A 15,491-nucleotide genomic window follows, 5' to 3' on the forward strand; every position below is an offset into this window, starting at 1 on the left:
AGAATGGGTGTTGGACCACACAGTATTTATGATTTTTGGGTTCAATGGAATACCGTATATTGATATGTTGCTGTCATGCTTATTCACAGGTTGCACAAATATGTGGCATAACAGTGGCGAAAATGCAAGGAGGAGGAATGGTTTTATATCTTCCTCCATTTTGCCTCGTCAGTCGGGTCTTCAAATAAAGTCATCAAGATCCCGCTTTAGGTTTCCTACTGTCTGATTGGCCTATGCAGCTTAAATTCCCAATTTGTCGGGAATAATAAGACAACCGTATAAGAGGCTATGGCTCGGGAAATCAGCCGTTGCATGTTAAAATCAATTTATGCTCTGCAGTATTTGAATAGACTGACCTACGGTTGGAGTTGGCACACTTATCCTTGTATGGTTCACTCCAGAGTGCTGATATAGCACCAAAAAAGGGAAAAGCAGTACATTTCTTTGAAGGAAATGGGAAGTGTTTAATGCTAATGTTCCATTTAAAACGGTACAGACTACTGACGTCTTGGAGTTCATTTTAATTGGTCTTTTGACAATAATTTAAGTAATAGGGCCATTAACTGTTTTCCCCTCATATTTACTGCAGCAAATGGGACTCACTCTGTCAGGTTCACCCCGGATATCGAGTTTGTAAAGGATATCTTTAACACAAGTTCTCCCAGCACAACTACAAGGCAGTAAGGGATACTGACATTGTGTTAATACTATTGCACAAGGGGGCTCCAGTTACATCCTTGAGTTTGGCCGGCTCTCAAAAGGTCGTTATCCTACTGGCGCTGGTTTAGCACAACAGGTTCAGTCGCTACATATTGCGAAGGGACAGGATGATTACATCTGTAAATAAAATATAATATTTTATGTTTATAATTACTTAAGCACAGCAGAAGGGGTGTCAGGTCTCAGAATAGTTCAAGGCATACCCAGGGACCTTTAGCTATGTGAAGGCACACATATACAACTATATATCAAGGTCGCCAAGAGCTTTTCAAGGCTCTGAACTTGCAATGCTTGTTAGTACACAAAAAACATTATAAAACGTATCCGGTCGGACGATTTCCAGGGATAAAACGGGGTCAATCTATGCAGGAGTAGATACTGATTCCAGATCTCACTGCATCAGGGCTGCTGCAACATTGGCAGCAAGGGTTATTGACGTTCCGTTGGATCACATCCTAACGGCTGCAGCATGGTAAAAAACGAACGGGTTTTCCAAACATTTAATAATAACCCAATGCCAGACCAAAGGTATTTGTCAACTCTATTTACGTTTTATTTATTTATAGTTCCACCCGGGAGGTGTTATTATGATTATTACTTCATTAAAAGCATCAGCATGTTTTAAATCAATGTCATGTCTATATGCATTATGAATGTTTTTCCATCATTTGTCAATGAAGCAGTTGTGGTTGTGTAGACTCGTTTCTCACGGCATGAAATCACAGAGCTTTGAAATCTTCACATAGTCACTCACGTGACTCCGAAGTAAAATAGTAAGATTAAATGAGAACTTACCAGTTTGAAGTTTGATCTTTATTTTATGAGGAGTTACGATGAGGGACTACGTGCCCTCCGCTCCCAACCCTCATAAAGGTAATCTGGTAGTTCTAGTCTTCTCTCAGCTTACTATTATATTTCAGTCACTATTATCTGTGATTTCACACCGCTGCTTTGAAGATTGACGCGCATGCGCACGAGCGGGGTTCTTCTTCACATGAGACTGAAGGAGGATAAATCCCCTGGGCCTGATGGATTACATCCAAGGGTCTTGAGGGAGATAGCGGTGGGGATTGTGGATGCATTGGTGATAATTTTCCAAAACTCCCTAAAGGCAGGAACGGTCCCAGTGGATTGGAAAATGGCCAATGTAACACCTATATTTAAAAAAGGAAGTAAACAGAAGGCGGGTAACTATAGACCGGTTAGTCTAACATCGGTGGTGGGTAAAATGTTAGAGACAATTATTAAAGAAACACTAACGGGGCACTTGGATAAACATGACTTCATCGGACAGAACCAGCATGGTTTTGTGAAGGGGAAGTCCTGTTTAACGAATCTGCTCGAATTCTTTGAGGAAGTAACAACCCGGGTGGATAAAGGGGAACCGGTGGATGTGGTATACTTGGACTTCCAAAAGGCTTTTGACAAGGTGCCACATAAGAGACTATTGCTAAAAATAAAAAATTATGGGATTGGGGGTAATATATTAGCATGGGTAGAGGATTGGCTAACAAATAGGAAGCAGAGAGTGGGGATAAATGGTTCATACTCGGGATGGCAACCGGTAACTAGCGGGGTTCCGCAAGGGTCGGTGCTGGGACCCCAGTTGTTCACAATTTATATAAATGATTTGGAGGAGGGAACCAAGTGTAATATATCAAAATTTGCGGACGATACAAAAATGGGAGGAAAAGTAGGGGATGAGGAGGATAGGAAGAGTCTGCAAAAGGATATAGATAAGCTAGGTGAGTGGGCAACAACTTGGCAGATGAAGTTTAATACTAATAAATGTGAAGTCATTCACTTTGGGAAAAAAAATGATAGGGCAAGTTATTTTCTAAATGAGGAGGAGCTGCGTTGTAATGCAACGCAAAGGGATCTAGGGGTATTAGTACATGAATCACTAAAAGTTAGTATGCAGGTGCAGCAAGCAATCAGGAAGGCCAATGGAGTTTTGGCCTTTATTGCTAGGGGGATTGAGTATAAAAACACGGAGGTCTTGCTGCAGCTGTACACAGTATTAGTGAGACCACATTTGGAATACTGTGTACAGTTCTGGGGTCCATACTTAAGAAAGGATGTACTAGCCCTGGAGGCAGTGCAGCGAAGGTTTACAAGATTAATTCCTGCAATGAGGGGATTGACATATGAGGAAAGGTTAAGTAGGCTGGAACTCTACTCTTTGGAGTTTAGAAGAATGAGAGGCGATCTCATTGAAACATATAAGATCGTGAGGGGCCTTGATCGGGTGGATGCACCGAGGATGTTCCCAATGATCGGGGAAACTAGAACTAGGGGACATAGTTGCAGAATAAGGGGGGGCTCTTTTAAAACGGAGATGAGGAAGAACTTCTTCACCCAGAGGGTGGTTAATTTATGGAATTCACTGCCCCAGGGAGCAGTGGAAGCAGAAACTTTAAATATATTTAAGACTAAAATAGATGTTTTTTTAGCTGCCAAGGGGATAAGGGGCTACGGGGAGAGGGCAGGGATATGGACCTAGGTATGGTTAGTATAGTAAGACCTGAGTGATCTCCTGGACAAGTGTCGATCGCCTGGATTGGGGTCGGAGATGAATTTCCCGGATTTTTTTCCCGAATTGGACCTGGGTTTTTATCCGTTTTTTTGCCTCTCCCAGGAGATCACGAGGTTTTTGGGGTGGAGAGGGGTGATAGCGGTATAAAAGGGAGGGTAGTGTCTTGTGTTCTGTGTCTTGTGTCTACTGTTTGTGGGTAAGTGTGTCTGTTTAGTGTTCAGCCATGAGCGAATGGCGGTGCGGGCTCGACGGACCTGGTGGTCTACTCTCGCACCTACTTTCTATGTTTCTATGTTTCTATGTTTCACATAGTCCCTCGTCGTAACTCCTCATAAAATAAAGATCAAACTTCAAACTGGTAAGTTCTCGTTTAATCTTATTATTAAATTTGCTGCAGAAAGCTGCACAGTGGCTCCCTCTATGGGTTGTCTGCAGGTGCAGTTAACGTCTTTACTGGGGCTGCAGGAGTGTTGGAGGATCAGCAATCGAAAGTCAATGACAACACTGAGATGTGTTAAGGCATTGCAGTACCTTGCCAAAGTCAAAGCAGATGTGACTTTTCTACAAGTGTATGGGCTGCTACTCCTCTGCAGGTGTTGGAGGTGATCGCGATGGTGTCCACATGGATCAGTCGGGAGCCAATGACAGTCTTGCTTCTGCCCTAGGGATCCTGCAATTTCTCAATCACAAAATCGGGGAGGTGGTTTGGCGGATGTCTACTTGTGATGCATGTAGTGCACTGTGACTCTCCGCTGAAGCTGATCAATGTGCACACCTTGCCCGTGCGAGGCGAGCGGCTGGCCATCCTCCAGCAGCTCTCACTGCTGTTGGCGATGTCCCAGTCGCTCGTTCCAGCCAGTGACTTCACCTGCACCGTCAATGCGATGGATGATCCGGCGGGGCCCACAACAGATTGGACAGCACCTGCAGGCTCCTGATGGAGATGATCAAAGACACAAAGCTGTGTGATGCTTTCAGCAACCCCTGCAGGCAGAGCATGGCTGCAATTCACCTGATTGAGACCGGACAGACTTCCACTTCACGTCGAAGGCCGTCATGGTCAGACATACCAACACCACGCCATTGGTCATCTCTTACCACCACTTTCATTGGGCTTCCCGTCACCTACAGTAGAACCACAGGGTTAGGAGGGAGAGATAGATCAGCCATAATTGAATGACGGAGTAGACTTTATGGGCCGAATGGCCTAATTCTGCTCCTGTCACATAAGGCCTTATAACCCGAGGGCAGGCAGGGTCACGTGGAAGTTAAATGTCAAACCGCTGACCGTATAGAATGTCGAGGAACAAAAGTTGGAGAACTTTGAAGCCCTTTTTGACTGCCTGATACACTAGTGGGAAGCACTAAGGTGAACATCAAGGTGTTCTCCATTCTCTAGGAAAGTATGATGGGGTCAGAGGGAATTGTACCAACTCCAGACAAACTTGCAGCAACTCCACCTTTTGCAGTCGATGGGAGGGTAAATGTGAGGAACAGAGAGCCGATAAGCCACAGATTTTGCCTCAGAATTCTCCAAAATCATCTTACGACCCAAAACCAACTCCATGGAGCAGGGAGGGATGTGCCACCGGGTTCACCAAAGGTTGACTGGGGGGGGGGGGGGGGGGGGGGGGGGGGGTGCTCTGTGATCCACAGTCATAAGGAAGAAAACACCTAAGTAATATCCTCACAGACAGACATATTGATAATCTGCAGATCTTCTCTGCTGGTCTGAATGACAGAAAGGCTGCAGTCTCCCATCCTCTATCATGGAGATCTTGGAGGACAGCAAATGGGAGAGTTCAGCCCAACCACTGACCCTGGAAGAGCTGATTAGCTCTATCCATTCCTTTGCCTCAAAATTCCCAGAAGTGATGGCTGGCCAATTGGGTCTGGACATGCTAGAAGTGTACGATGCTATTATGTAAGGCCTAGGGTGGTGCAGTGGTAGAGTTGCTGCCTTGCAGAGCTTATAGCACCAGAGGCCTGGGTTAGATCCTGACTATGGGTGCATGTCTGTATGGAGTTTGTACGTTCTCCCTGTGACATGCGTGGGTTTTCTTCGGGATCTCCAGTTTTCTCCCACAATCCAAGACGTACAGGTTTCTAGGCTAATTGGCTTGGTATAAATGTAAATTGTCCCTAATGTGTGTAGGATAGTGTTAGTGTGCGGGAATCGTTGGTGGGTGCAGACTCGGTGGGCCGAAGGGTCTGTTTCTGTGCTGTATCTCTAAACTAAATTAAACTAAAAAATGTATTTATTACAAAGAAAAATGTCAGACTCCATGGGAAAGGGCATTATCACCCTCATCTACAAACCAAACAGGGAGAAGGATGACATAAGAAACTGGTGATTGGCAAAGGTGTTTTGTTTAAAGATAAGTGCAAACACTATTCTGTATGACACTGTTGAATGTATAGTACTGAGAATGTATGAAGAGCGTTTGGACAGTTTTAGTTTTGAATTTAGTTTTTATTCTGCTACAATCAGTCTGAAGCAAAGTCCCAACCTAAAATGTCACCAGTCTATTCCCTCCACAGATGCTGCCCGACCTGCTGAATTATTCCAGTACTCTGTGTTTTGCAGGACATTGTAAAATCATGTTAAAATTGTGTTTTGCAGGATATTGTTAAATCACAGATTATTCTCAATTTTAAAATAATTGTTTGGTCTGTAGAATTGTCCATGGAAACGGCTTGTATGTTGTTAGAGCAAATGGAAAGGCCATGTGGAGTTGCTGTTTAAAGTAACAGGTGATTTATTAAAATTAGTGCTTACCAGGAGACTAGTCAAAGCAGGTCTCCTGAGCACAACTTTTGTACAGCTTTTACATTTGCTTTTACAGCTTCTGACATAGACAATTGATTAACAGTAAAACTCAGTCTTGATTCCAGAATGGAGCTTACAGAAAGACTTAATTATGTGACAAACTAGGTCTTGATATCAGAATGAAATGATTATCCACAGATCTAACTTAGTTGACAGTAGATCCAATTTTCTGTTACAATGATGGGTGCATGCCATAATATAATCAATGAATTTCTTGAAACTTGGGTGTTATCACTGCTGCATTCCATGTCGCTATTTTTAGGCTTTGTCTGTGGTTCACTGTCACATATTAGTACAGTCCACATCATTATTTACTAGTAATTAGCCCTCACTATTCTTTCCCTTGCAACATATGCATTTGCACATCCCATCAATCATGTTTAACCACCTTTTTAGTTTTAGTTTAGAGATACATCCTTCAGGGAAAGTCCTTCAGCCCACTGGGTCCATGCCGGCCAGCGATCCCAGAACACTAACACTATCCTACACACACTAGAGACAATTTACAATTTTACCAAGCAAATTACCCAACAAACCTTTGGAGTGTGGAAGGAAACCGAGGCACCCAGAGAAAATCCATGCAGGTCACAGGGATAATGTACAAACAAACGTACAGACAGTACCGACAGTCAGGACAGTACTCTGCATTTCACCAACTTAGACAATCTTACATTTTTACCAAGCCAATTAACCGACAAACCTGTACGTCTTTGGAGTGTGGGAGGAAACCGAAGATCTCGGAGAAAACCCACGCAGATCACGGGGAGAACGTACAAACTCCATACAGACAGCGCCCATATTCGGGATCGAACCCGGTTCTCTGGCGCTGCATTTTTTCTGTAAGGCAACAACTCTACCGCTGTGCCACCGTGGCCGCCTCTTTTTCTCTCAACTTCTCCTACCTTCTCCATATAACCTTTTGCACACATACTAATCAAGAATTTCTCAATCTCCACGTTAAAAATAAATAGACCTTGGGCCGAGGTACTTTTTCAATTTGTTTTGTGACCCAAATCACGTATCTACCTGTATTTATCCCATATTGTGTAAAAATATTATAGAAATCATACCTATTGTAGATCAGTGCATGCTCCTTTAACATAGTGACCTCACCACTACTAACCACTCCCCATTGTCTCCTGTATAATTGTAGCTTCCCCGCCTCTAGCTCTCTCTCTAGTCCCAGTGATGACCATGGACAGCTAGAGCACAATGTGTGTAGTGACTTAATAAAGATACTTAGTAAGAGACTTTGTGTGTCGAACAAGTCCTTTTACATGGTGTCAGCGCGGTAGACTTGCGTCTCCTGTTTATCGGCTTTATTTTATTATTTGTTTCTCCCAGTTGTTTTCCCACCTTTGCTTTTTACTATGGCTAACTCGTGCCGTCGTCCTGACAAGCTCGTTTTTGACGCGGACATCGTGCACCGCTGGACTGTCTTCCAGCGCGACTATGAACATTACATCGCTATTGCTCATCCTGGTGCCACTCCTGTGGTACAGGCTCACCTACTCCTCAACCTGGCTGGTCCGGAGGCTATGGAACATTATGCGGCGTTCGAGTTCGTCCCTCCGGAAGACCGCCATGACCCGGTATGTCTCATGACCAAATTTACTGCCCTATGTGACATTCCCACCAATAACATTATTGAGCGTTTCAAGTTCTTCACAAGACGTCAGGTTCCCGGTGAGCACATTGACGCTTACATTGCCTCTTTGCGACATATGGCTCGGCGGTGCCGCCTTGAAGCGATTACAACGGACGAATTGATCAGGGACGTCCTGGTCAACGGTCTCCTAAACTCAAAGCTGCGCGAAGATCTCCTAATGAAACCCGACCTCACGCTAAAGGATGCCATGCATTCTGCTCGTATGGCCTCTGCTGTCGGCTCCGTATCCCACCCGCCGTCCCAGGACATCAACTTCACTGGTACCGCTGGCCGCCGGCGGATCAATAGCCCGCCTCGTCAGTTAACCCCCTCCACTCCCGCTAAGGTCACCCCTCGTCGATGCCAAAATTGTAATTTCTCCTCGCACCAGTACAACGTTTGCCCAGCGCTGGGTAAAACTTGCAACTCCTGCGGGAAACTAAACCATTTTTCCGCAGCCTGTCGTTCTCGTGGGAAACCTGTCCCTGCTCCTAGAAGGAGTCTAAACATTCTTGCGGACACTGATAGCGCGCCTGGTTCCCAGTACCAGCTCGAACTCCCTGATTCTGATACGATTTCCTCCCATGGTGATCCGACTGTGTTTGCGCTCCTGAGTGCACCTGCTTTGATAACGGATCCCTCCATACATGTTACTGTGAATGGACACTCCTTCTCGGCCAAGGTCGATACTGGTGCGTTTGCAAACGTTATGTCTGTTCGCTTCTTCAAACAGATAAGCTCGGGGGAGAGAGTGCTTCCCGATGACTCCCGCCTTCATGCCTATGGGGGAGGTGTTCTGGTCGCCATGGGGAAGGCCACGGTTATCTGCACAGTTCTCAAGACCTCTCGGCCCCTCACTTTTCTCCTGCTGGACTCTGATAACGTCACCCTGCTGGGCGCCCGTGCATGCCAGGACTTGGGATTGGTCTCTTTTCACCGCGACGTCCACCTGGTGCAGGCCCCCATGGACCCCCTGATAGAGTATCCCGACCGTTTCGATGACATTCTGGGCAAACTGCCCTGTGCCTATAAGATCGTTGTTGACCCGGGGGTCGACCCGGTGGTTAGACCGGCCCACCGTATGTCTTTTGCCATGAAGGGCCGCGTGGAGTCCACACTTCGTGATATGGTTTCCACTGGCATTCTCAAGGAGGTGAGCGCTCCCACCCTGTGGGTCTCCACCATGGTCGTCGCTGCCAAGAAAGATGCGAGCGAGATCAGGATCTGCATCAACCCGAAGGACCTGAACCTTGCTATCCAACGCCCGCACTACCCCATGCGGACGGTGGAGGACGTCGCTGCACAGGTCGGTTCTGCCACAGTCTTCTCGGTCCTAGATGCCAAGAGCTCCTTTTGGCAGATCCCTCCGACGTGCCCGGACTGCAGCGCTTTCTGGGCATGGTCAACTACCTGGGTAAGTTCATACCCGACCTCAGTGAACTGAGTGCCCCCCTGAGGGAGCTAATCAAAAAGGACAATGCCTGGGTCTGGCTACCGCATCACCAGTCGGCATTCGTAGCCCTGAAGTCCAAGCTCGCTCGCACCCCGACTTTAACGTATTTTGACCTGAACAGGCCAATCGTCCTCACCTGCGATGCATCTCGGTTCGGACTCGGTGCTGCCTGCCTGCAGCTCCAGGACGATCGGCAGCTGCCTGTCTCCTATGCCTCTCGCACCATGACCCCTGCTGAGCAGCGCTACGCTCAGATCGAGAAGGAGCTCCTTGCCGTGGTTTTCGCATGCTCCAAATTCAAAGACTACATTCTGGGCAACACTTTCACCATTGAAACGGACCACCAGCCGCTGGTTTCTATCTTGAACAAGCCTATCCATGTGGCCTCCTCGCGGTTGCAGCGAATGATGCTGCAGCTCCAACGATTTACGTTCAACATTGTGTACCGCAAGGGCAAGGAAATGTTCGTGGCCGACACATTGTCCCGTGCGCTGCTCCCTTCCGTTGCCCGCCATCCATACGAATCGTCTGACCTGATGGTGCTGAACGTTAATATTGTTCCCTCTTGGCAGATGCAGTCCCTGGTCGAACACACTGCCGCTGATCCTGCCCTGCAACAGCTTGCGGGCGTCATCCGCCGTGGCTGGCCTGACCGACGCTCTTCCCTACCGGCCGGTGCCGTGCCCTACTTCCTGGTTCGGGACGAATTGGTGCTGCACAGCGGCGTGGTGGTGAAGGGTCACAAGGTCGTGGTGCCGGACGCTCTGCGTGACCACTACTACCAAACTGCACACAGCGGTCACCCCGGGGTGGAGGCCACTCTGTCCCAGGCCCAAGCTCAGTTTTTCTGGCCTGGCATGATTCAGGAGATTCGTGACAGGGTCTCCGCCTGTGCTGCCTGCAACAGCCTACTGCCTCATCAACGACGCCAACCTCTCATGCAGCAGCCGGATCCCGAGTTGCCGTGGATGGCTGTCGCAACTGACATTTTCGAATGGCGCGGCAAACACTTCCTGGTCCTGGTGGACTCCTACTCCAGCTGGTTCGAGGTAGACCAGCTGCCTTCCCTCACGTCTGCTGCCGTCATCGGGAAGCTTCGCCGCCACTTTTCGACCTTTGGTTCCCCGGTGACTCTCCAATCCGACAACGGCGGACAGTTTTCCAGCGCAGAGTTCGCCGCCTTCGCCGCCCAATGGAATTTTCGCCACATCACCAGCAGCCCCGAGTACCCGCAGAGCAACGGCCTTGCGGAGCGCGCTGTCCGCAGCGCCAAGGAGCTGCTGCAACATTGTCGTCTGTCCCATTCGGACTTCTATCTTGCCCTCCTCAACCTCCGCAACATTTCCCGGGACCCCGCACTTGGTTCGCCTGCCCAGCGCCTCATGTCCCGCACCACTAGACCCCCTCTCCCGGTTTCTCAGCAGTCTCTAAAGCCCGCTGTCCGCAGCCCTGCTGCTGTCAAGGAGCGCATCATCGAGAAACAGGTCATCCAAAAGCGCTCCTTTGACAAATCTTCCCGACTGCTTCCCCGTTTGTTCCCAGGCCAGGTTGTCCGGATGATGTCCACCTCCGGTCATCACCGGCTGGCCGTTGTCGTTGGCAATGCCGACTCTCCCCGGTCCTACCTGGTTAATTACGAGGGCACTGTGTACCGTCGGACACGCCAGCACCTGCTGCTAGTCAACGAGCCTGCTCCGCCTCCAGCGGACCCGTATTCGCCGTCTGTCCAATCCCCGCCGCCTGTCCCTTCCCCGCCGCCAGTCCATTCACCGCCGCCTACGACTCCTCCTGCCCCTGTCACTCCTCGCACGCCACGGACTCTTCCCTCTCAGCTCATGGTGCCCTGCCCACGAGGTCCCCCTTCTCCTTCTTCACCTGCTGAGGGGCCCGTTCCTCCGCCTCGTTCTCCTCCTTCCCCTGGGCGTTTGTCTCCCGGTTCCCCTATCTCTGTCCCTGCCCCCGTTCCTGTAGCTCCTGCGGTGGAAGGGGAAGGCGGGTTGCGCACCCGCTCTGGGCGTTTGGTCAAGCCGCCTGTCCGGTACGGAGTGTGCGAGTAGTCGGCTTCATAATGTTTTCCAACTGTTTCTGGTTTGCCTCTAGCGTATGAGCCGTGGTCGCTTTGTTTCCAAGAGGAAGGATGTAGATCAGTGCATGCTCCTTTAACATAGTGACCTCACCACTACTAACCACTCCCCATTGTCTCCTGTATAATTGTAGCTTCCCCGCCTCTAGCTCTCTCTCTAGTCCCAGTGATGACCACGGACAGCTAGAGCACAATGTGTGTAGTGACTTAATAAAGATACTTAGTAAGAGACTTTGTGTGTCGAACAAGTTCTTTTACACCTATAACTTGTCAAGAACAAAACCTACACACATTTTCAAAATATGAGAAAAACCTCCAATTATCCAAGTAGTCATGGCCGTCCAAAGGGGGGGTGCGTTGGGTGCGCTCGCACCCCCCTTTTTTTCCCACAGTAAGAAAAAATCCCGAGGAAAAAAAGATTTGGAGCGCAATCAGTGTTTACCCCAAAATTCTGGTTCCCGCCCGCTGGATGATTTGGGGGAAAAAATTGCGACCATCCGCGCCTGCGCAGTTGGGGGAAGCCGGTGACACCGTAGCGACGCAAAATAACAGTCTCTCCGCGTGTGCGCAGTGGGTCCGGGCGTGATCAGATCGCATTTTGCAGTCCACACAATCAGCGATCGCCTGGATGCCTTGTGTCTACTCTGGTAAGTAGTGGAATATTGTGTTGTGGGAGGGGGAGTCTGGTTTTTATCCTGGGTAGCAAACTACCCGCGAGGGTCTAACAAGAGACCGTTCTCCCGTCGCCGGGTGGGAGCGGGTACGGCTGGCAGCGGCTGTAACCTTGACATCAGGCGCCGCTCTGCTCCGGCCTGGCCTTCGCCTCTCCCACCTCAGGGACCATGACATCACCCCCCCCCCCCCCCCCCCCCACCACCGCCGGGCCCATGCCTTTCTTTCCCCCCTACCGCGGTCCCTCACAGCGAGTGGGGGGGGGGGGGGGAGAGAGAGAGAGAGGGGAAGGAGGGGAGGGGAGATAGAGATGGGGGAGGGAGAGAGATGTGGAGGGGAGAGGGAAAGAGGGGTTATCTTTATTGAAATTGCAAAATTAAGGTTGGTTTTAGATCTATTATTTTCTCCTCCATATGAATAATATTAAACAATGTCAAATAGTATCGAACAATTGGAACTGCTTTCTTTTCCTTGATAACAATAATGAAAATATGAATTCCATAGTTTGTGACATAATTATACATTTTAATGGGATCATTATATACACGTGTCGGTTGAGCCCCGTCACTCTGCCCCGGTTTCCGTAAGGAACCTTAAAATGAGCGCTCTTGGTTCCCCTGAAAAACTGGCATACAGAGGTTATTGGGGCTCCCCGTTTGGGCGCCAAATATGTTAGAAATTTTCCAACAACCAAGACTATTCAAAACGGAGGTCGAAACTGAACCAAGAACCTATGGAGTGTGGAGAGAGGCACACATGAGGGGGATAATGTGTCAGTGTGGACAGTAGTTAGAGAGCTGTATGTGTGAAAACCATCTCCAATTATTAGTCATGGCCGTCCATTCGCATTTAAGAAAAAATAAAAGATTTGGAGCACAATCAGTGTTTACAAAATTCTGGTTCCCGGCTGGATGATTTGGGGGGAAAAATTGCGACCATCCGCGCCTGCGCAGTTGGGGGAAGCCGGTGACACCGTAGCGACGCAAAATAACACTTCTCCGCGTGTGCGCAGTGGGTCCGGGCGTGATCAGATCGCATTTTGCAGTCCACACAATCAGCGATCGCCTGGATGCCTTGTGTCTACTCTGGTAAGTAGTGGAATATTGTGTTGTGGGAGGGGGAGTCTGGTTTTTATCCTGGGTAGCAAACTACCCGCGAGGGTCTAACAAGAGACAGTTCTCCCGTCGCCGGGTGGGAGCGGGTACGGCTGGCAGCGGCCGTAACCTCGACATCAGGCGCCGCTCTGCTCCGGCCTGGCCTTCGCCTCTCCCACCTCCGGGACCATGACACCACCCCCCCCCCCCCCCCCCCCCACCACCGCCGGGCCCATGCCTTTCTTTCCCCCCTGCCGCGGTCCCTCACAGCGAGTGGGGGGGGGGGGGGGAGGAGAGAGAGAGAGAGAGAGAGAGAGAGAGAGAGAGAGGAAGGAGGGGAGGGGAGATAGAGATGGGGGAGGGAGAGAGAGGTGGAGGGGAGAGGGAAAGAGGGATTATCTTTATTGAAATTGCAAAATTAAGGTTGGTTTTAAATCTATTATATTTTCTCCTCCATATGAATAATATTAAACAATGTCAAATAGTATCGAACAATTGGAACTGCTTTCTTTTCCTTGATAACAATAATGAAAATATGAATTCCATAGTTTGTGACATAATTATACATTTTAATGGGATCATTATATACACGTGTCGGTTGAGCCCCGTCACTCTGCCCCGGTGTCCGTAAGGAACCTTAAAATGAGCGCTCTTGGTTCCCCTGAAAACCGGCAACAGAGGTATTGGGGCCCCACGTTTGGGCGCCAATTATGTTAGAAATTTTCCAACAAAGACTATTACAAAAACGGAGGTAGAAACTGAACGAACTTTATTGTGAGAGAGAGAGTCACACAGAGCCCAAGTGTCTGTGGGAGTCCTCTCTGAGCTGATGCTGAAAACCATCTCTTTTATACATTGATTTAGATAAAAAAGCATCCAGACAAATGGTAATGAACAAGGAAATAGCTTAGGGCCTCTCTTTATCTAAATCCGGCCCTGGTCACTCAGTACATGGCTTCCCCACAACCCCTGTCCTCAAATAAATGTTAAACAACTGCACGTTTGCATGTAATAAGTCTGCTTAAACTAGACCTACAAAAGTCATCCAATTTAAATTTCTGCACATACAGTATTCTGTGTGAGGTGATAGACACAAAAGGCTGGAGTAACTCAGCGGGTCAGACAGCATCGCGACCCAAAACGTCACCTATTCCTTTTCTCCAGAGATGCTGTCTGACCACCTGAGTTACACCAGATCTTTGTGTCTATCTTTGGTTTAAACTAACATCTGCAGTTCCTTCCTATACATGAGGTGATGATATAATGGCTTTCTGAAGTTGGTTCCCTGATCATTTGTGGGGCTGGCCGCAGAGATTTCAGGTGTGCCTTTCAAGTGAGTGAGATAGTCTGCTGCTGCTGCAGAAATAAGACTTGGGCTATATTCACACCAAGGCCTCTTTATTAACAAGCCACTGTAGATACAAGGAGCTGCAGATGCAGGTTTACAAAAAAAGACATGCATTGCAGGAGTAAGTCAGTTGGTCATGCAGCATCTCTGGAGAACATGGATGGGCAACATTTCAGGTCGGGACACTTCTTTAGACTGATTGTAATAGGGGAGAGAAGACCAAGGACGAAAAGGAAACAAAAGGCTGTGATAAGGAGGGAAGAGGTATGAAATGTGATGGTGGTGGAAGCCGATGGGGAGGAGGTGGCAGAGCGGTGGGATAGTCTGAGAAATGGGTGTGCATCCACGTGGGGCAGGAGGAGAGGGAAAAGGGGAGAGGGTTGTTGGTTAACTAAAATTAGAGAATTCAAAGTTCATGACGTTGGATTGGAAGCTATCAAAGAGGATGTTCCTCCAGTTTGTGTGTGAATTTGAAGAGATGCTGCCTGTCCCAAGGAGTTATAATAATAATAATAATAATAATAAACATTATTACGGACTCGAGGTCCAGGCAAGGGGCAACATTACATTAAAAAAAATGCATTGCATATTAAAAAAAGATATCATAAAATACATATAAAATCTTAGTATAATCACATAAAAGCATCATAAATTATATGTTTTTAAAACACAATACATGAGTTAAAAATCCAGATTAAAAGAATGATCAATGTCCTACAATGACACAACGATACCAGTGTCTCCACAACTGGGATTCGTAGCGTGTAGTGCTAACCCTTATGTTTGACAAGGCCACAATAATTACATTTTTAGAGTCATTTATCCTGCAAATGAATTTATACATGTGATTTCTTAGGATAGCTTCTAAAGTACTGACTCCTGCAGCCACAAATATATTACTGGCACTACATCATCTGGGTTTCCTTAGCAGTGTTCTCATGGCATCGTTATATTCCACCTTTAGTCTCTGCAAACTTGTTTTTCCATAGTTCAACCACAGGTGCGCAGTGTAGAGTGGTGTGCAGTATGCTCTAAATAGCAACATCTTCACCACATCTGCACACACACCAAATTTACGCAAGAGAATATTCGCCTGTACATACAGCA

Source organism: Amblyraja radiata, chromosome 5 (assembly GCF_010909765.2).
Source record: "Amblyraja radiata isolate CabotCenter1 chromosome 5, sAmbRad1.1.pri, whole genome shotgun sequence".
Lineage (NCBI taxonomy): Eukaryota > Metazoa > Chordata > Chondrichthyes > Rajiformes > Rajidae > Amblyraja > Amblyraja radiata.